General features: G+C 41.7%; 1 pseudogene; it reads right to left on the reverse strand.

Moving 5' to 3' along the window:
- LOC115127581 (transmembrane protein 8B-like) overlaps positions 1–25,692 on the reverse strand; it is a 39,476-nt pseudogene extending 13,784 nt beyond the window's left edge.
- Positions 25,693–26,102: the final 410 nt, after the last annotated feature.

Genomic DNA, 26,102 nt, shown 5'->3' on the forward strand with positions numbered 1-26,102 from the left:
CACTATCTAACCCTACACACACAACACTATCTAACCCTCCACACACACAACACTATCTAACCCTACACACACAACACTATCTAACCCTACACACACAACACTATCTAACCCTACAGACACTATCTAACCCTACACACACAACACTATCTAACCCTACACACACAACACTATCTAACCCTACACACACTATCTAACCCTACACACACAACACTATCTAACCCTACACACACTATCTAACCCTACACACACAACACTATCTAACCCTACACACAACACTATCTAACCCTACACACACAACACTATCTAACCCTACACACACAACACTATCTAACCCAAAGGGGTGGCACACACTATCTAACCCTACACACACATACACTATCTAACCCTACACACACTATCTAACCCTACACACACAACACTATCTAAAAACCCTACACACACAACACTATCTAACCCTACACACACAACACTATCTAACCCTAGACACACAACACTATCTAACCCTACACACACAACACTATCTAACCCTACACACACAACACTATCTAACCCTACACACACAACACTATCTAACCCTACACACACAACACTATCTAACCCTACACACACAACACTATCTAACCCTACACACACTATCTAACCCTACACACACAACACTATCTAACCCTACACACACAACACTATCTAACCCTACACACACTATCTAACCCTACACACACAACACTATCTAACCCTACACACACAACACTATCTAACCCTACACACACAACACTATCTAACCCTACACACACAACACTATCTAACCCTACACACACTATCTAACCCTACACACACAACACTATCTAACCCTACACACACAACACTATCTAACCCTACACACACAACACTATCTAACCCCACACACACAACACTATCTAACCCTACACACACTATCTAATCACCTACACACAACACTATCTAACCCTACACACACTATCTAACCCTACACACACAACACTATCTAACCCTACACACACAACACTATCTAACCCTACACACACACACTATCTAAACACTATCTAACCCTACAACACAACACTATCTAACCCTACACACAACACTATCTAACCCTACACACACTATCTAACCCTACACACACAACACTATCTAACCCTACACACACGACACTATCTAACCCTACACACACAACACTATCTAACCCTACACACACAACACTATCTAACCCTACACACACAACACTATCTAACCCTACACACACTATCTAACCCTACACACACAACACTATCTAACCCTACACACACAACACTATCTAACCCTACACACACAACACTATCTAACCCTACACACACTATCTAACCCTACACACACTATCTAACCCTACACACACTATCTAACCCTACACACACTATCTAACCCTACACACACAACACTATCTAACCCTACTGATACACACAACACTATCTAACCCTACACACAACACTATCTAACCCTACACACACAACACTATCTAACCCTACACACAACACTATGACAACACTATCTAACCCTACACACACACACAACACTATCTAACCCTCACACACAACACTATCTAACCCTACACACACAACACTATCTAACCCTACACATTAACAGACACTATCTAACCCTACACACACAACACTATCTAACCCTACACACACAACACTATCTAACCCTACACACACAACACTATCTAACCCTACACACACAACACTACTCTAACCCTACACACAACACTATCTAACCCTACACACACAACACTATCTAACCCTACACACACTATCTAACCCTACACACTATCTAACCCTACACACACAACACTATCTAACCCTACACACACAACACTATCTAACCCTACACACACAACACTATCTAACCCTACACATCTGTGGTGTTACCCTACACAACACTATCTAACCCTACATAGAGACAACACTATCTAACCCTACACACAACACTATCTAACCCTACACACACAACACTATCTAACCCTACACACAACACTATCTAACCCTACACACACAACACTATCTAACCCTACACACACAACACTATCTAACCCTACACTATCACACAAACACTATCTAACCCTACACACACAACACTATCTAACCCTACACACAACACTATCTAACCCTACACACACAACACTATCTAACCCTACACAACACTATCTAACCCTAAACACAAAACACAACACTATCTAACCCTACACACACAACACTATCTAACCCTACACACAACACTATCTAACCCTACACACACAACACTATCTAACCCTACACACAACACTATCTAACCCTACACACACTATCTAACCTACACACACACAACACTATCTAACCCTACACACACAACACTATCTAACCCTACACACACTATCTAACCCTACACACACACAACACTATCTAACCCTATCTAACACACACAACACTATCTAACCCTACACACACTATCTAACCCTACACACACAACACTATCTAACCCTACACACACACTATCACTATCTAACCCTACACACACAACACTATCTAACCCTACACACACAACACTATCTAACCCTACACACACACACTATCTAACCCTACACACACAACACTATCTAACCCTACACACAACACTATCTAACCCTACACACAACACTATCTAACCCTACACACACAACACTATCTAACCCTACACACACAACACTATCTAACCCTACACACAACACTATCTAACCCTACACACACTATCTAACCCTACACACACAACACTATCTAACCCTACACACACTATCTAACCCTACACACAACACTATCTAACCCTACACACACAACACTATCTAACCCTACACACACTATCTAACCCTACACACACAACACTATCTAACCCTACACACACAACACTATCTAACCCTACACACACAACACTATCTAACCCTACACACACAACACTATCTAACCCTACACACACAACACTATCTAACCCTACACACACAACACTATCTAACCCTACACACACAACACTATCTAACCCTACACACACTATCTAACCCTATCTATCTAACCCTACACACACAACACTATCTAACCCTACACACAACACTATCTAACCCTACACACAACACTATCTAACCCTACACACAACACTATCTAACCCTACACACACTATCTAACCCTACACACACAACACTATCTAACCCTACACACAACACTATCTAACCCTACACACACAACACTATCTAACCCTACACACACAACACTATCTAACCCTACACACACAACACTATCTAACCCTACACACACTATCTAACCCTACACACACAACACTATCTAACCCTACACACAACACTATCTAACCCTACACACACAACACTATCTAACCCTACACACACAACACTATCTAACCCTACACACACAACACTATCTAACCCTACACACACAACACTATCTAACCCTACACACACAACACTATCTAACCCTACACACACAACACTATCTAACCCTACACACACAACACTATCTAACCCTACACACACAACACTATCTAACCCTACACACAACACTATCTAACCCTACACACAACATATACGTGTGTGTCCTACTGGTACTGTATGTCTGGTGTGTGTGTGTCCTACTGGTACTGTATGTCTGGTGTGTGTGTGTCCTACTGGTACTGTATGTCTGGTGTGTGTGTGTGTCCTACTGGTACTGTATGTCTGGTGTGTGTGTGTCCTACTGGTACTGTATGTCTGGTGTGTGTGTGTCCTACTGGTACTGTATGTCTGGTGTGTGTGTGTGTCCTACTGGTACTGTATGTCTGGTGTGTGTGTGTCCTACTGGTACTGTATGTCTGGTGTGTGTGTGTCCTACTGGTACTGTATGTCTGGTGTGTGTGTGTCCTACTGGTACTGAATGTCTGGTGTGTGTCCTACTGGTACTGTATGTCTGGTATGTATGTGTCCTACTGGTACTGTATGTCTGGTGTGTGTGTGTCATTTACATTACATTTAAGTCATTTAGCAGACGCTCTTATCCAGAGCGACTTACAAATTGGGTTAGTCCTACTGGTACTGTATGTCTGGTGTGTGTGTGTCCTACTGGTACTGTATGTCTGGTATGTATGTGTCCTACTGGTACTGTATGTCTGGTGTGTGTGTGTCCTACTGGTACTGTATGTCTGGTGTGTGTGTGTCCTACTGGTACTGTATGTCTGGTGTGTGTGTGTCCTACTGGTACTGTATGTCTGGTATGTATGTGTCCTACTGGTACTGTATGTCTGGTGTGTGTGTGTCCTACTGGTACTGTATGTCTGGTATGTATGTGTCCTACTGGTACTGTATGTCTGGTGTGTGTGTGTCCTACTGGTACTGTATGTCTGGTGTGTGTGTGTCCTACTGGTACTGTATGTCTGGTATGTGTGTGTCCTACTGGTACTGTATGTCTGGTGTGTGTGTGTCCTACTGGTACTGTATGTCTGGTGTGTGTGTGTCCTACTGGTACTGTATGTCTGGTATGTGTGTGTCCTACTGGTACTGTATGTCTGGTGTGTGTGTGTCCTACTGGTACTGTGTGTGTGTCCTACCTGTGTGACAGGGATGGGAGTAGTTGAGTGCGAGGACAGGAGCCCAGGAAGAGAGACAGGCCATCACACTGCTGTTTCCTAACGTTGTATTAGTCTACAATACACACACACACACACACACACACACACACACACACATATACACACACACACACCCGTTACATCAGTTAACAGAAAAAAATTATACTTCGTCGTGTGTGTGTGTGTGTGTGTGTGTGTGTGTGTGTGTGTGTGTGTGTGTGTGTGTGTGTGTGTGTGTGTGTGTCTGTGTGTGTGTGTGTGTGTGTGTGTCTGTATACCAGGTTCAAGGTCCCTCCAGTAGACTGTGTGTTGAGGGGGTAGGTGAGGAGTGTGGGGTGTGTGTGTGTGACTCACAGTGTTGAGTGTAATCTCCAGGTTCAAGGTCCCTCCAGTAGACTGTGTGTTGAGGGGGTAGGTGAGGAGCGTGGGGTGTGTGTGTGTGACCGTTACATTAGGTCCATTAATGGGAGTGAACCGGACAGACAGAACGTCTAGTTCCTCACGGAGCACTGGGACACTCCACACACACTCCGACGACACGTTGTTATGACGACCTGCCTCGGCGACCACAGAACCGTTGCCTGGTGATGTTGTCGTGCCGCTGTTGCCATGGAGCCTGTTAATGTAATCGTCTCCAGACATACCCACGCTCTGAGGCTTACAACCCACTGACACACACACACACACACACACACACATGGTACAACCACTGTTACCGCATCGCCTCACATATGTGTGTGTGTGTGTGTGTGTGTGTGTGTGTGTGTGTGTGTGTGTGTGTAGTGCGTACCTGTGTAGTTGACTGAGATGCTGAAGGCTGTGGTTCGGTTGCTATGGTAACTATCCACGGTGACTCGTATCCAAGTATTCCATGGGGGAGCGAGGAGAACGGCCGAGCAGCCAATCAGAGAACAGTTCACCCTCACAAGCTCCCCCTGGGGGGAGGAGGAGCCCAGCGTGAGGGACAATGAACAGTCTCCGTTCACAAGTCCCTCCCCCCAGGTACAGCCACTCACAGACACCGAGAGAGACGACACGAACTCTGGAACAAACACCCTGACAGAGAGAGAGAGAGAGAGAGAGATATCTATTAACGAACCAACTACTCCAACAGTCTGAAAAGATAGATGGATTCCTTCTTCTACCATAGTCCCACACAACCTTCCAATGTATTATATTTACATGGTCCTAAAGCATTGCATGTATATGAAGATGACAGACAGGACTCCATCCTCCTTCTAAGTTGTCAACGCCAGGAGGTTTGGCTCCGAGTCCAATTTTTTGATTTTTGGTCCCAACCGCTGTGTCTTTGTGAGACGCAGAGAAGGTGAACGGATGATCTCCACATGTGTGGTTCCCACCGTGAAGCATGGAGGAGGAGGTGTGTGGTTCCCACCGTGAAGCATGGAGGAGGAGGTGTGTGGTTCCCACCGTGAAGCATGGAGGAGGAGGTGTGTGGTTCCCACCGTGAAGCACTGAGGAGGAGGAGGTGTGATGGTGTGTGGTTCCCACCGTGAAGCACTGAGGAGGAGGAGGTGTGATGGTGTGTGGTTCCCACCGTGAAGCACTGAGGAGGAGGAGGTGTGATGGTGTGCGGTTCCCACCGTGAAGCACTGAGGAGGAGGAGGTGTGATGGTGTGCGGTTCCCACCGTGAAGCACTGAGGAGGAGGAGGTGTGATGGTGTGTGGTTCCCACCCTGAAGCACTGAGGAGGAGGAGGTGTGATGGTGTGCGGTTCCCACCGTGAAGCACTGAGGAGGAGGTGGTGTGATGGTGTGTGGTTCCCACCGTGAAGCACTGAGGAGGAGGAGGTGTGATGGTGTGTGGTTCCCACCGTGAAGCACTGAGGAGGAGGAGGTGTGATGGTGTGTGGTTCCCACCGTGAAGCACTGAGGAGGAGGTGTGATGGTGCTTTGCTGGTGACACGGTCAGTGATATATTTACATTTCAAGGCACACTTAACCAACATGGCTACTAGAGCATTCTGCAGCGATACGCCATCTCATCTGGTTTGAGGGACTATTAGTGGGGCTATCATTTGTTTTTCAACAGGACAATGACCCAACACACCTCCAGGCTGTGTAAGGTCTATTTGACCAAGAAGGAGAGTGATGGAGTGCTGCATCAGATGACCTGGCCTCCACAATCACCCGACCTCAACCCAATTGAGATGGTTTGGGATGAGTTGGATCGCAGAGTGAAGGAAAAGCAGCCACCAAGTGCTCAGCATATGTGGGAACTCCTTCAAGACTGTTGGAAAAGTATTCCTTATGAAGCTGGTAGAGAGAATGCCAATGTTGTGCAAAGCTGTCATTAAGGCTACTTTGAAGAATCTAAAATATATTTTGATTTGTTTAACACTTTTTTGGTCACTACATGATTCCATATGTGTCATTTCATAGTTTTGATGTCTTCACTATTATTCTACAATGTAGAAAATAGTAAAACATTTATGTTTATGTTAAGTAACGGCCATTTAACGGTTAACGGTCAATTACCGTGATTGTCAAGCAAACAGTTATTTGTAATACATATTATATACGTCTATACATATTATATACGTCTCTCTCTATATATATATATATATATATATATATAATAATAAATATTATAATAATAATAATAACATATTATATACATCTATATATATTATATACATCTATACATATTATATACATCTATATATATTATATACATCTATATATATTATATACGTCTATACATATTATATACGTCTCTCTCTCTATATATATATATATATATATATAATAATAAATATTATAATAATAATAATAACATATTATATACATCTATATATATTATATACATCTATACATATTATATACATCTATATATATTATATACATCTATATATATTATATACGTCTATACATATTATATACGTCTCTATACTCTATATATATATATATATATATATATAATAATAAATATTATAATAATAATAATAACATATTATATACATCTATATATATTATATACATCTATATATATTATATACATCTATATATATTATATACATCTATATATATTATATACATCTATATATATTATATACATCTATATATATTATATACATCTATATATATTATAATAATACATATTATATACATCTATATATATTATATACATCTATATATATTATATACATCTATATATATTATAATAATAATACATATTATATACATCTATATATATTATATACATCTATATATATTATAATAATAATACATATTATATACATCTATATATATTATATACATCTATATATATTATATATATATTATATACATCTATATATATTATATACATCTATATATATTATATACATCTATATATATTATATACATCTATATATATTATATACATCTATATATATTATATACATCTATATATATTATATACATCTATATATATTATTATAATAATACATATTATATACATCTATATATATTATAATAATACATATATATTATATACATCTATATATATTATAATAATATATATTATATACATCTATATATATTATATACATCTATATATATTATATACATCTATATATATTATATACATATATATATATATTATATACATATTATATATATATTATTATAATAATACATATTATATACATCTATATATATTATATACATCTATATATATTTATAATAATACATATTATATACATCTATATATATTATATACATCTATATATATTATATACATCTATATATATTATATACATCTATATATATTATATACATCTATATATATTATAATAATACATATTATATACATCTATATATATTATAATAATACATATTATATACATCTATATATATTATATACATCTATATATATTATATATATTATCTATATATATTATATACATCTATATATATTATATACATCTATATATATTATATACATCTATATATATTATAATAATACATATTATATACATCTATATATTATATACATCTATATATATTATATATCTATATATATTCTATATACTATATATATTATATACATCTATATATATTATATACATCTATATATATTATATACATCTATATATATTATATACATCTATATATATTATATACATCTATATATATTATATACATCTATATATATTATATACATCTATATATATTATAATAATACATATTATATACATCTATATATATTATATACATCTATATATATTATATACATCTATATATATTATATACATCTATATATATTATAATAATACATATTATATACATCTATATATATTATATACATCTATATATATTATATACATCTATATATATTATATACATCTATATATATTATATACATCTATATATATTATAATAATACATATTATATACATCTATATATATTATATACATCTATATATATTATATACATCTATATATATTATAATAATAATACATATTATATACATCTATATATATTATAATAATAATACATATTATATACATCTATATATATTATATACATCTATATATATTATATACATCTATATATATTATATACATCTATATATATTATAATAATACATATTATATACATCTATATATATTATATACATCTATATATATTATAATAATATATATTATATACATCTATATATATTATATACATCTATATATATTATATACATCTATATATATTATAATAATACATATTATATACATCTATATATATTATATACATCTATATATATTATATATTATATATACATTGTCTGCCCCCTTTATTTATCCTACGATTCTCCTGAATTCTGTCGCTGTACATTCAAAAAGTGCTGAACAAATAGTTATATCGGTCCGTCTTACGTCGCTCAATAATGTCTTCATCGATATTACGGATGGCCTCTAATCCGCTCGTCGTCCCCTTATGCCATAGTTTGTACATCGCAATTATCAGTAGAAACCACATTTGTTTAAGCAAGTCAGCCATATATCAGCTATGTTTTTGGGCCGGTATTAAACCCTAACACACACACACACCGGTATTAAACCCTAACACACACACACACCGGTATTAAACCCTAACACACACACACACACACCGGTATTAAACCCTAAACACACACACACACCGGTATTAAACCCACACACACACACACACACACACCGGTATTAAACACACACACACCGGTATTAAACCCTAACACACACACACACACACCGGTATTAAACCCTAACACACACACACACCGGTATTAAACCCTAACACACACACACACACACACACACACACACCGGTATTAAACCCTAACACACACACACACCGGTATTAAACCCTAACACACACACACACACACACCGGTATTAAACCCTAACACACACACCCCGGTATTAAACCCTAACACACACACACACACCGGTATTAAACCCTAACACACACACCCCGGTATTAAACCCTAACACACACACACACACCGGTATTAAACCCTAACACACAAACACACACCGGTATTAAACCCTAACACACACACACCGGTATTAACCACTAACACACACACACACACACCGGTATTAAACCCTAACACACACACACCGGTATTAAACCCTAACACACACACACACCGGTATTAACCCCTAACACACACACACACCGGTATTAAACCCTAACACACACACACCGGTATTAAACCCTAACACACACACACACCGGTATTAAACCCTAACACACACACACTCTCACACCGGTATTAAACCCTAACACACACACACACCGGTATTAAACCCTAACACACACACACCGGTATTAAACCCCACACACACACACACACACACCGGTATTAAACCCAACACACACACACACCGGTATTAAACCCTAACACACACACACACACACCGGTATTAAACCCTAATACACACACCCCGGTATTAAACCCTAACACACACACCCCGGTATTAAACCCTAACACACCGGTATTAAACCCTAACACACACACACACACACCGGTATTAAACCCTAACACACACACACACCGGTATTAAACCCTAACACACACACACACACACACACACACACCGGTATTAAACCCTAACACACACACACTCTCACACCGGTATTAAACCCTAACACACACACACCGGTATTAAACCCTAACACACACACACACCGGTATTAAACCCTAACACACACACACACCGGTATTAAACCCTAACACACACACACACCGGTATTAAACCCTAACACACACACACACACCGGTATTAAACCCACAACACACACACACGGTATTAAACACACACCGGTATTAAACCCTAAACTAACACACACACACCGGTATTAAACCCTAACACACACACACACCGGTATTAAACTACTAACACACACACACACCGGTATTAAACCCTAACACACCGGTATTAAACCCTAACAACACACACACACACACACCGGTATTAAACCCTAACACACACACACCGGTATTAAACCCTAACACACACACACACACGGTATTAAACCCTAACACACACACACCGGTATTAAACCCTAACACACACACACACCGGTATTAAACCCTAACACACACACACACACACCGGTATTAAACCCTAACACACACACACGGTATTAAACACACACCGGTATTAAACCCTAACACACACACACCGGTATTAAACCCTAACACACACACACACACACACCGGTATTAAACCCTAACACACACACACACCGGTATTAAACCCTAACACACACACACCGGTATTAAACCCTAACAAACACAACACACACACACCGGTATTAAACCCTAACACACACACCGGTATTAAACCCTAACAACACACACACACGGTATTAAACACACACACGGTATTAAACCCTACACACACACACACCGGTATTAAACCCTAACACACCATTAAACACCGGTATTAAAAACACACACACACACACCGGTATTAAACCCTAACACACACACACCGGTATTAAACCCTAAACACACACACACACACCGGTATTAAACCCTAACACACACCGGTATTAAACCCTAACACACACACACCGGTATTAAACCCTAACACACACACACCGGTATTAAACCCTAACACACACACACACCGGTATTAAACCCTAACAACACACACACACCGGTATTAAACCCTAACACAACACACACACACACCGGTATTAAACCCTAACACACACACACGGTATTAAACACACACACACCGGTATTAAACCCTAACACACACACACACCGGTATTAAACCCTAACACACACACACGGTATTAAAAACTACACACACCGGTATTAAACCCTAAACACACACACACACCGGTATTAAACCCTAACACACACACACACCGGTATTAAACCCTAACACACACACGGTATTAAACCCTAACACACACACCGGTATTAAACCCTAACACACACACACCGGTATTAACCCTAACACACACACACACACACACACACACGGTATTAAACCCTAACACACACACACCGGTATTAAACCCTAACACAACAACACACACACACACCGGTATTAAACCCTAACACACACACACACACACACACACACCGGTATTAAACCCTAACACACACACACACCGGTATTAAACCCTAACACACACACACACCGGTATTAAACCCTAACACACACACACACACCGGTATTAAACCCTAACACACACACACCGGTATTAAACCCTAACACACACACACCGGTATTAAACCCTAACACACCGGTATTAAACCCTAACACACACACACACACCGGTATTAAACCCTAACACACACACACACACCGGTATTAAACCCTAACACACACACACACCGGTATTAAACCCTAACAACACACACACCGGTATTAAACCCTAAACACACACACACCGGTATTAAACCCTACACACACACACACCGGTATTAAACCCTAACACACACACACCGGTATTAAACCCTAACACACACACACACACCGGTATTAAAACACACACACACACACCGGTATTAAACCTAACACACACACACTCTCACACCGGTATTAAACCCTAACACACACACACACACCGGTATTAAACCCTAACACACACACACCGGTATTAAACCCTAACACACACACACACACACCGGTATTAAACCCTAACACAAACCGGTATTAAACCACACACACACACCGGTATTAAACCCTAACACACACACACACCGGTATTAAACCCTAACACACACACACCGGTATTAAACCCTAACACACACACACCGGTATTAAACCCTAACAAACACACACACACACACACCGGTATTAAACCCTAACACACACACACCGGTATTAAACCCTAACACACACACACACACACCGGTATTAAACCCTAACACACACACACCGGTATTAAACCCTAACACACACACACCGGTATTAAACCCTAACACACACACACCGGTATTAAACCCTAACACACCGGTATTAAACCCTAACACACACACACCGGTATTAAACCCTAACACACACACACCGGTATTAAACCCTAACACACACACACCGGTATTAAACCCTAACACACACACACACCGGTATTAAACCCTAACACACACACACACCGGTATTAAACCCTAACAACACACACACCGGTATTAAACCCTAACACACACACACACCGGTATTAAACCCTAACACACACACACACACCGGTATTAAACCCTAACACACACACACACCGGTATTAAACCCTAACACACACACACCGGTATTAAACCCTAACACACACACCGGTATTAAACCCTAACACACACACACACCGGTATTAAACCCTAACACACACACACCGGTATTAAACCCTAACACACACACACACCGGTATTAAACCCTAACACACACACACCGGTATTAAACCCTAACACACACACACACCGGTATTAAACCCTAACACACACACACACACCGGTATTAACCCTAAACTAACACACACACGGTATTAAACCCTAACACACACACACACACCGGTATTAAACCCTAACACACACACACACCGGTATTAAACCCTAACACACACACACCGGTATTAAACCCTAACACACACACGGTATTAAACCCTAACACACACACCGGTATTAAACCCTAACACACACACACACCGGTATTAAACCCTAACACACACACACCGGTATTAAACCCTAACACACACACACCGGTACACACCCTAACACACACACACCGGTATTAAACCCTAACACACACACACCGGTATTAAACCCTAACACACACACCGGTATTAAACCCTAAACAACACACACACACCGGTATTAAACCCTAACACACACACACACCGGTATTAAACCCTAACACACACACACCGGTATTAAACCCTAACACACACACACCGGTATTAAACCCTAACACACACACACACCGGTATTAAACCCTAACACACACACACACACACACACACCGGTATTAAACCCTACACACACACACACCGGTATTAAACCCTAAACACACACACACCGGTATTAAACCCTAACACACACACACCGGTATTAAACCCTAACACACACACACACCGGTATTAAACCCTAACACACACACCGGTATTAAACCCTAACACACACACGGTATTAAACCCTAACACACACACGGTATTAAACCCTAACACACACACACACCGGTATTAAACCCCAACACACACACACCGGTATTAAACCCTAACACACACACACACCGGTATTAAACCCTAACACACCGGTATTAAACCCTAACACACACACACCGGTATTAAACCCTAACACACACACACCGGTATTAAACCCTAACACACACACACACCGGTATTAAACCCTAACACACACACACCGGTATTAAACCCTAACACACACACACACCGGTATTAAACCCTAACACACACACCGGTATTAAACCCTAACACACACACACACACCGGTATTAAACCCTAACACACACACACCGGTATTAAACCCTAACACACACACCGGTATTAAACCCTAACACACACACACACACCGGTATTAAACCCTAACACACACACACACCGGTATTAAACCCTAACACACCGGTATTAAACCCTAACACACACACTCTCACATCTGCAGTTCAGTTTCAGCATGAGGTGTAATGTACTAATTACTCTAATGAGCCTCGGAGAGAGAGGGAGGAAGAGGAGAGAGAGGGAGGAAGAGCGAGCACAATAGCTGTGTGTGAAAGGGAGAGAGGGAGGAAGAGGAGAGAGGGAGGAAGAGGAGAGAGAGGGAGGAAGAGGAGAGAGAGGGAGGAAGAGCGAGCACAATAGCTGTGTGTGAAAGGGAGAGAGGGAGGAAGAGGAGAGAGAGGGAGGAAGAGGAGAGAGAGGGAGGAAGAGGAGAGAGAGGGAGGAAGAGAGCCCAGCTAGCATCTAATGTGTATTAGGAATGTTCTCCAACTGATTTGACATGGGGAATAGTTCAGAGAACACTAAAAAACAACGTTCTACTGTGGTAATTTCAGTCCTTCAGCATCACTTTTTGTGCAGGTTTTCTCATAGTTCTATTTAGTCATGTTCCCAGAACGTTCAGAGAATGTTAAGAAGCAACGTTCTTCAGTGGTAATTTCAGTCCTTCAGCATGTTTTCTGCAGGTTTTCTCATGGTTCTATTTAGTCATGTTCCCAGAACGTTCAGAGAATGTTAAGAAGCAACGTTCTTCAGTGGTAATTTCAGTACTTCAGCATGTTTTCTGCAGGTTTTCTCATGGTTCTATTTAGTCATGTTCCCAGAACGTTCAGAGAATGTTAAGAAGCAACGTTCTTCAGTGGTAATTTCAGTACTTCAGCATGTTTTCTGCAGGTTTTCTCATGGTTCTTTTTAGTCATGTTCCCAGAACGTTCAGAGAATGTTAAGAAGCAACGTTCTTCAGTGGTAATTTCAGTACTTCAGCATGTTTTCTGCAGGTTTTCTCATGGTTCTTTTTAGTCATGTTCTAAGAAAGTTATTTCAAGACATCTACATTCCGTTCTCAGCATTAACAAAACTCTCTCTATCCTCTAGTTAAGTGTGTTCAGGTGTGTTGCCAAGCCCACTAATTGGCTACACCTGATGTTCATGGTGCTCGTTTCCTTTGAAATGTGGTCTGTTTGAATAGACCAAAATGAACAGCTTTGTATGCATAAACATCCTGGTGGCCCAGTGGACTAATTCCAGGGATAGAGAACACAAGCTCATAGGTTCGAATCTCGCTGACTCCATGTCACAATTAAAAAATAAACCAAAATGTTTTGTTGATTAATGCCAAAGCAAATCAATGTACGACTTTTTCTGTGCTTGGAGCTCAAAACAGTTAACCCAAAATAAGCTAGCAGTGTTACTAAAAGTCTTAGTGAAACATTTACTTGAAAGTTAAGGAAATGATTCAAAAACCTCCAAATAACCTTTTTCCATTTTACATCACCTGGCTATAGCCTTAAGAAAACATTCCAAATGTTGTGAATGTTATGCTTATTATTGAGTTATTTAGTGGAATAACATTCAAATATTTCTAAAATATTCCCAGGAAACCTTTCAGGGAAACAGAGTAAAATGTTCAAAGAACCTCTGTGCTAAAAATGTACGTTCAGGTACAGGTTCAGGTAGGTTAACTTCTGTTCTCAGAACGTTTAAAAAACATTCAGTTTTACCAGTCAGGAAACTTATGGCTTATGCGAAAACCAAAAACACACGTTCCCACAACTTCCAAGGGACCGAATGTGCTAGTTGGGTTGTTAGACCGAAGTAGACAGTCAGAGAGAGAGAGACAGAGGGTATTGTTATAGTAGACAGACTTTCAGGTGTGACTGGTTTTTATCATGATGCTGACTGTTCAAATCAAATCTCAAATCTCTTCCTCATTGCTCTCTAAAGCTGGAGTTACATCAAGCAAATTCCACACAACTTCAGAGCCAAGCAACTTCAGGTCCAAGCAGCTTCAGGTCCACACAACTTCAGGTCCAAGCAACTTCCGCACAACTTCAGGTCCAAGCAACTTCAGGTCCAAGCAACTTCCACACAACTTCAGGTCCAAGCAACTTCAGGTCCAAGCAACTTCCACACAACTTCAGGTCCAAGCAACTTCAGGACCAAGCAACTTCCACACAACTTCAGGTCCAAGCAACTTCAGGTCCAAGCAACTTCCACACAACTTCAGGTCCAAGCAACTTCAGGTCCAAGCAACTTCCACACAACTTCAGGTCCAAGCAGCTTCAGGTCCAAGCAACTTCAGGTCCAAGCAACTTCCACACAACTTCAGGTCCAAGCAGCTTCAGGTCCAAGCAACTTCAGGTCCAAGCAACTTTCACACAACTTCAGGGCCAAGCAACTTCCACACAACTTCAGGACCAAGCAACTTCAGGTCCAAGCAACTTCAGGTCCAAGCAAATTCCACACAACTTCAGGACCAAGCAACTTCCACACAACTTCAGGTCCAAGCAACTTCAGGTCCAAGCAACTTCCACACAACTTCAGGTCCAAGCAACTTCAGGTCCAAGCAACTTCCACACAACTTCAGGTCCAAGCAACTTCAGGTCCAAGCAACTTCCACACAACTTCAGGTTCAAGCAACTTCAGGTCCAAGCAACTTCAGGTCCACACAACTTCAGGTCCAAGCAACTTCAGGTCCAAGCAACTTCCACACAACTTCAGGTCCAAGCAACTTCAGGTCCAAGCAACTTCAGGTCCAAGCCACTTCCACACAACTTCAGGTCCAAGCAACTTCAGGTCCAAGCAACTTCAGGTCCAAGCAACTTCCACACAACTTCAGGTCCAAGCAGCTTCAGTTCCAAGCAACTTCAGGTCCAAGCAACTTCCACACAACTTCAGGTCCAAGCAACTTCAGGTCCAAGCAACTTCAGGTCCAAGCAGCTTCAGTGCCAAGCAACTTCCACACAACTTCAGGTCCAAGCAGCTTCAGGTCCAAGCAACTTCAGGACCAAGCAACTTCAGGACCAAGCAACTTTCACACAACTTCAGGTCCAAGCAACTTTCACACAACTTCAGGTCCAAGCAACTTCCACACAACTTCAGGTCCAAGCAACTTCAGGTCCAAGCAACTTCCACACAACTTCAGGTCCAAGCAACTTCCACACAACTTCCACACAACTTCAGGTCCAAGCAGCTTCAGGTCCAAGCAACTTCCAAGCAACTTCAGGTCCAAGCAACTTCCACACAACTTCAGGTCCAAGCAACTTCAGGTCCAAGCAACTTCCACACAACTTCAGGTCCAAGCAACTTCAGGTCCAAGCAACTTTCACACAACTTCAGGTCCAAGCAACTTCAGGTCCAAGCAACTTCCACACAACTTCAGGCCCAAGCAACTTTCACACAACTTCAGGCCCAAGCAGCCGAGTTGCTTCTTGAGAAACATCCCCCTGCAACTCAACTGCATCTCGGGTGCATCGAAACGTTCCAACTACAGTGCCTTGCGAAAGTATTCGAACCCCTTGAACTTTGCGACCTTTTGCCACATTTCAGGCTTCAAACATAAAGATATAAAACTGTATTTTTTTGTGAAGAATCAACAACAAGTGGGACACAATCATGAAGTGGAACGACATTTATTGGATATTTCAAACTTTTTTAACAAATCAAAAACTGAAAAATTGGGCATGTGGCAAAAGGTCGCAAAGTTCAAGGGGGCCGAATACTTTCGCAAGGCACTGTATATGCAACAGCCAATCAAAACAAATACTTTTGTCACATGATCCAATGAAAAGGTTCTGAATTCTGAGCCAGTTGTCATGTCAACACAGCTGTCAGTCCTGCGGGAACTGGGATCAAGGTTGACAGAAGAGACATTAGCCCAACGGGAGCTATATAATTAAATATTGGCATCATAGTTTGTCATGGTTTATGTGCATGGTTTGGCAGACAATAAATGTAATTTTAGAAGTGAACCTAGACGTCTCTCTGACCACTTTGAACTGAAAATGTCCATTAGCTTGGTTAGCTCATTGCAGTGTCCTGTTGGCTGCATTGTATCTATATCCATGCTGTTACAATAACCAGACAAATATAGAAATCAAAAGATTAGAAGCTAATCACTGGTGAAACCATGACGTAATGCAGCAGACGGCACGGGGTGAGTTAAGAATTCTCAACCAATAAGAGAGGAGGAGAGGCTGAGAGGAGGTGAAACCATGACGTAATGCAGCAGACGGCACGGGGTGAGTTAAGAATTCTCAACCAATAAGAGAGGAGGAGAGGAATTCTCAACCAATAAGAGAGGAGGAGAGGAATTCTCAACCAATAAGAGAGGAGGAGAGGAATTCTCAACCAATAAGAGAGGAGGAGAGGCTGAGAGGAGGTGAAACCATGACGTAATGCAGCAGACGGCACGGGGTGAGTTAAGAATTCTCAACCAATAAGACAAAAGCAGCTTCAGTTTGATTGGCTTGGTTCTATGACCTTTTCATCTCCTTTCAGTTGTGACAGGGTCAGGGGTTAAGGTCAGGGGTTAGGGTTAGCGTAACGGTCCTTACCTGAGTCGTGCAGGTCTGTCGGGGGAGGCGCTCTGGGTTAGGGGCGTGGCCTGGAGGATGGGTGTGTCCACTGCTCTCCTGACTGACAGCTGGGGCTGGAAGAGGTAAGAGCAGGACGGGAATCCCTACACACACACACACATTATAAACACACACACACACACATTATAAACACACACACACACACATTATAAACACACACACACATTATAAACACACACACACACACACATTATAAACACACACACACACACATTATAAACACACACACATTATAAACACACACACATTATAAACACACACACACATTATAAACACACACACACACACATTATAAACACACACACACACACACACACACACACATTATAAACACACACACACACACACATTATAAACACACACACACACACACATTATAAACACACACACACACACACACACACACACATTATAAACACACACACACACACATTATAAACACACACACACACACATTATAAACACACACACACATTATAAACACACACACACATACACATAACACATTATAAACACACACACAATACACACACACACATTATAAACACACACACATTATAAACACACACACACAATACACACATTATAAACACACACACATTATAAACACACACACACATTATAAACACACACACATTATAAACACACACACACAATACACACACACACACAAACACACATTATAAACACACACACACATTACACACAGAACACACACACACACACACATTATAAACACACACGCAATACACACACACACAGAACACACTATAAAAACTCCTCACCTTGTGTTCGATGCGTCCATCGTCTCGGGGCAGGTGAGCCGCCAGGTACCAGTCTCCGGGGGCGGGGTTAGAGAGGTTAAAGGTTGTGTTGCTTTGTGATGATGTCATGGGCAGGTTGAGCGAGAGGACTGGTGATGTCACAGTGTTGTTAGGAAACAGCCGTCCTACTGGGTCAATGACTGGAGGAGCTCCCCAACGCAAGTACCTGAGGAGGAGGAGAGAGAGGAGGAGGAGGAGAGGAGGGAGAGAGGAGGGAGGGGTGGAGAGAGGAGGAGGGAGGGGGAGAGGGAGGAGGAGGGAGGAGGAGGGAGGGTGGTGGTGAGTGAGTGGTGGGAGTGAGGAGTGGTGAGGGTGAGTGGTGAGTGAGTGAGTGAGTGAGTGATGGTGAGGTGAGTGAGTGAGTGAGTGAGGGTGTAGATAGAACACTGAAACAGTGAGTGAGACAGGCTGAGTGAGTGAGTGAGTGATGGTGAGTAGAGTGACATGGTGAGTGATGGTGAGGGGGTGAGGGATGGGAGGGAGGGAGGGAGGGAGGGAGGGTTAGATAGAGAACACTGAGTAGAAACATGTTATTGCCGGTAGAGACAGGCTGTCATGTGTTGCCCCCAGAGAGAGAGAGAGAGAGACACAGATCTAGAGATCATAGACTGACATGGTGTCATAGACTGACATGGTGTCATAGACTGACATGGTGTCATAGACTGACATGGTGTCATAGACTGACATGGTGTCATAGACTGACATGGTATCATAGACTGACATGGTGTCATAGACTGACATGGTATCATAGACTGACATGGTATCATAGACTGACATGGTGTCATAGACTGACATGGTGTCATAGACTGACATGGTATCATAGACTGACATGGTGTCATAGACTGACATGGTATCATAGACTGACATGGTGTCATAGACTGACATGGTGACGTAGACTGACATGGTGTCATAGACTGACATGGTGTCATAGACTGACATGGTGTCATAGACTGACATGGTATCATAGACTGACATGGTGTCATAGACTGACATGGTATCATAGACTGACATGGTATCATAGACTGACATGGTGTCATAGACTGACATGGTATCATAGACTGACATGGTGTCATAGACTGACATGGTATCATAGACTGACATGGTGTCATAGACTGACATGGTGTCATAGACTGACATGGTGTCATAGACTGACATGGTGACGTAGACTTACATGCTGACGTTGTGTGTTCCACAGTTGAAACCGTTGCCCCTGGTTACAGTGAACAGCCAGCGGGCGACGACGGTGTCGTCCGGGATACGGAACATGGTCAGCCTGATGTTGCCATACCAACCGTATCGTGACAGCTTCTGGGCCGGCTTGGAGGACAACTCCTGAACTAATGTCATCTCACCACCTGGAGGGACACACATATTAAAGCTTAAGTCCACAGACACACACACACACACACACACACATTAAAGCTTAAGTCCACAGACACAGACACACACACACACACACACATATTAAAGCTTAAGTCCACAGACACACACACACACACACACACATATTAAAGCTTAAGTCCACAGACACACACACACACATATTAAAGCTTAAGTCCACAGACACACACACACACACACACACACACACACACACACACACACACACACATATTAAAGCTTAAGTCCACAGACACACACACACACACACACACACACACACACACACACACACACATATTAAAGCTTAAGTCCACAGACACCGAGAGGAGACAGTCCGGAGTGAGACCACCGTCCATAGGAGGGTCGTACACACACACACACACACACACACACACACAGTTACACGGCTCTGAGACCACCGTCCATAGGAGGGTCGTACACACACACACAGACACACACACACACACACACACACACACACAGTTACACGGCTCTGAGACCACCGTCCATAGGAGGGTCGTACACACACACACACACACACACACACAGTGATAGTTACTCTGAGACCACCGTCCATAGGAGGGTCGTACACACACACACACACACACACAGTGATAGTTACACGGCTCTGAGACCACCGTCCATAGGAGGGTCGTACACACACACACACACACACACACACACACACACACACACACACACACACACACAGTGATAGTTACTCTGAGACCACCGTCCATAGGAGGGTCGTACACACACACACACACACACACACACACACACACGCACACAGACCCCAGCCACCCCAGTCATAGACTGTTCTCTCTACTGCCGCATGGCAAGCGGTCCAAGAGGTCCAAGTCTAGGTCCAAGAGGCTTCTCAACAGCTTCTACCCCCAAGCCATAAGCCTCCTGAACAGGTAACCAAATGGCTACCCAGACTATTTGCATTGTGTCCCCCCCCACACTCTTTACACTGCTGCTACTCTCTGTTTATCATATATGCATAGTCACTTTAACTATACATTCATGTACATACTACCTCATTAGCCCGCCTAACCGGTGCCTGTATGTAGCCTCTCTACTGTATAGAACCTCTCTACTGTATGTAGCCTCTCTACTGTATAGAGCCCCTCTACTGTATAGAGCCCCTCTACTGTATAGAACCTCTCTACTGTATGTAGCCTCTCTACTGTATATAGCCTCTCTATTGTATATAGCCTCTCTACTGTATATAGCCTCTCTACTGTATATAGCCTCTCTATTGTATAGAGCCTCTCTACTGTATATAGCCTCTCTATAGCCTCTCTACTGTCTATAGTCTCTACTGTATATAGCCTCTCTACTGTATACAGCCTCTCTACTGTCTATAGCCTCTCTACTGTATACAGCATCTCTACTGTATATAGCCTCTCTACTGTATACAGCATCTCTACTGTATACAGCATCTCTACTGTATACAGCCTCTCTACTGTATGTAGCCTCTCTACTGTATAGAGCCCCTCTACTGTATAGAGCCCCTCTACTGTATACAGCCTCTCTATAGCCTCTCTACTGTATGTAGCCTCTCTACTGTATAGAACCGCTCTACTGTATACAGCCCCTCTACTGTATACAGCCCCTCTACTGTATATAGCCCCTCTACTGTATATAGCCCCTCTACTGTATATAGCCCCTCTACTGTATATAGCCCCTCTACTGTATATAGCCCCTCTACTGTATATAGCCCCTCTACTGTATATAGCCTCTCTACTGTATATAGCCCCTCTACTGTATATAGCCCCTCTACTGTATATAGCCCTCTACTGTATATAGCCCTCTACTGTATATAGCCTCTCTACTCTACTCTACTGTATATAGCCCCTCTACTGTATATAGCCCCTCTACTGTATATAACCTCTCTACTGTATAGCCCCTCTACTGTATAGAGCCTCTCTACTCTATATAGCCGCTCTACTGTATATAGCCCCTCTACTGTATATAGCCCCTCTACTGTATATAACCTCTCTACTGTATGAGATCACCACCTCTGAACTGTATAGAGCCTCCTCTACTGTATATCTCGCCAGCCGGCTCTACTGTATATAGCCGCTCTACTGTATAAACCCCTACAACTCCAGGCCACTTGTCAGCTGTGAAATTTGACACCTCAATACCTCCAGGCTCTGATCAGGCCCTACACACACCCAAACAAGGGCACTGCTACTGTACCCCTGTAGCCGCTCTACTGTATATAGCCTCTCTACTGTATAGAGCCCCTCTACTGTATATAGCCCCTCTACTGTATACAGCCTCTCTATAGCCTCTCTACTGTATGTAGCCGCTCTACTGTATACAGCCTCTCTATAGCCCCTCTACTGTATACAGCCTCTCTAGAGCCTCTCTACTGTATATAGCCGCTCTACTGTATATAGCAGGACAGCGGAGTCAATCTACTTTGAATATGATAGCCGTAATCCCTCTACTGTGAATAGATTTAGATGCCCTCTACTGTATAGAGCCCCTCTACTGTATATAGCCCCTCTACTGTATACAGCCTCTCTATAGCCTCTCTACTGTATGTAGCCTCTCTACTGTATAGAGCCGCTCTACTGTATATAGCCTCTCTACTGTATACAGCCCCTCTACTGTATATAGCCTCTTTACTGTATATAGCCTCTCTACTGTATATAGCCCCTCTACTGTATATAGCCCCTCTACTGTATACAGCCTCTTTACTGTATATAGCCTCTCTACTGTATATAGCCCCTCTACTGTATATAGCCTCTCTACTGTATATAGCCCCTCTACTGTATAGAGCCTCTCTACTCTATATAGCCGCTCTACTGTATATAGCCTCTCTACTGTATATAGCCTCTCTACTGTATATAACCTCTCTACTGTATATAGCCCCTCTACTGTATATAACCTCTCTACTGTATAGAGCCCCTCTACTGTATAGAGCCCCTCTACTGTATAGAGCCTCTCTACTGTATATAGCCGCTCTACTGTATATAGCCCCTCTACTGTATATAGCCCCTCTACTGTATAGAGCCCCTCTACTGTATAGAGCCCCTCTACTGTATATAGCCCCTCTATTGTATATAGCCCCTCTACTGTATAGAGCCCCTCTACTGTATATAGCCTCTCTATAGCCTCTCTACTGTCTATAGCCCCTCTACTGTATATAGCCTCTCTACTGTATACAGCCTCTACTGTAGAGCCCCTCTACTGTATAGAGCCCCTCTACTGTATAGAGCCCCTCTACTGTATATAGCCCCTCTACTGTATATAGCCCCTCTACTGTATATAGCCCCTCTACTGTATATAGCCTCTAGTGTATATAGCCTCTCTACTGTATATAGCCCCTCTACTGTATATAACCCCTCTACTGTATATAGCCCCTCTACTGTATATAGCCCCTCTACTGTATATAGCCTCTCTACTGTATATAGCCTCTCTCCTGTATATAGCCTCTCTACTGTATATAGCCCCTCTACTGTATATAGCCCCTCTACTGTATATAGCCTCTCTACTGTATATAGCCCCTCTACTGTATATAGCCCCTCTACTGTATATAGCCTCTCTACTGTATATAGCCTCTCTACTGTATATAGCCTCTCTACTGTATATAGCCTCTACTGTATATAGCCTCTACTGTATATAGCCTCTCTACTGTATACACCTGTTGTATTCAGCATTTCACTGTGAGGTCTACTACACCTGTTGTATTCATCATTTCACTGTGAGGTCTACTACACCTGTTGTATTCATCATTTCACTGTGAGGTCTACTACACCTGTTGTATTCAGCATTTCACTGTGAGGTCTACTACACCTGTTGTATTCAGCATTTCACTGTGAGGTCTACTACACCTGTTGTATTCAGCATTTCACTGTGAGGTCTACTACACCTGTTGTATTCAGCATTTCACTGTGAGGTCTACTACACCTGTTGTATTCAGCATTTCACTGTGAGGTCTACTACACCTGTTGTATTCAGCATTTCACTGTGAGGTCTACTACACCTGTTGTATTTGGCTCACATGACAAATAAACTTTGATTTGATCCACTCCGACGTCCCAACAACACAGCTGGCTAAGCTAACGTCGGCTACCAGAGCAATGCTCGGGGAAATGTTGTCGTTTCTAATGACTTACCGTCGCCGAAAGCGGTGACTATGAAAGACAACACCAGCAAACTTGGCAGGAAGTGAATTTCCATGTTGTTGTTGTTTTTTTCTCTCACAAAAACGCGTTTATTTTCCTCCAAAGCATCACATCTCATACCGGGTTTAGCAGCTCCCGAGTTGACCGTGACGGAGTCTACAAGCCCCACAAAGCCTTGCGCGGTTCCAGGAAGTCCGGTGGAGTTGTTGTTTTTAAAATTCTTCTTATTATTCTTTTTTTTTTTATTATCAACAAATCAATACAGAAAGTACATGAGGGATCAAAAGTACATATAGATTATATACAATGGACAATCGATCTAGGGGCGGGGTTGGGGCGGACTGGGGGCGGGGCTAGGGGGCGGGGCTAGGGGGTACAATATCACATTACAATTACACAAGGACCTTAAGGGACATACATACACTTACAATTATAACAGCTTTTTTGTTTGTAGAGTATTTAACTGTCTTAAAATACAGTTCAATTTCTTTTTGTAGGGTAAGAAAATGTGTTTGTTTTGTTTGTAAATTTACATTTGTGTTTATGAATTTTGGCAAGAAGAATAAGAATGAAATTAATTAAATAAAAATGTTTCATCTTAT

The sequence above is a fragment of the Oncorhynchus nerka genome, linkage group LG15 (genome assembly GCF_034236695.1).
Source record: "Oncorhynchus nerka isolate Pitt River linkage group LG15, Oner_Uvic_2.0, whole genome shotgun sequence".
In the NCBI taxonomy this organism is placed as follows: Eukaryota; Metazoa; Chordata; class Actinopteri; order Salmoniformes; family Salmonidae; genus Oncorhynchus; species Oncorhynchus nerka.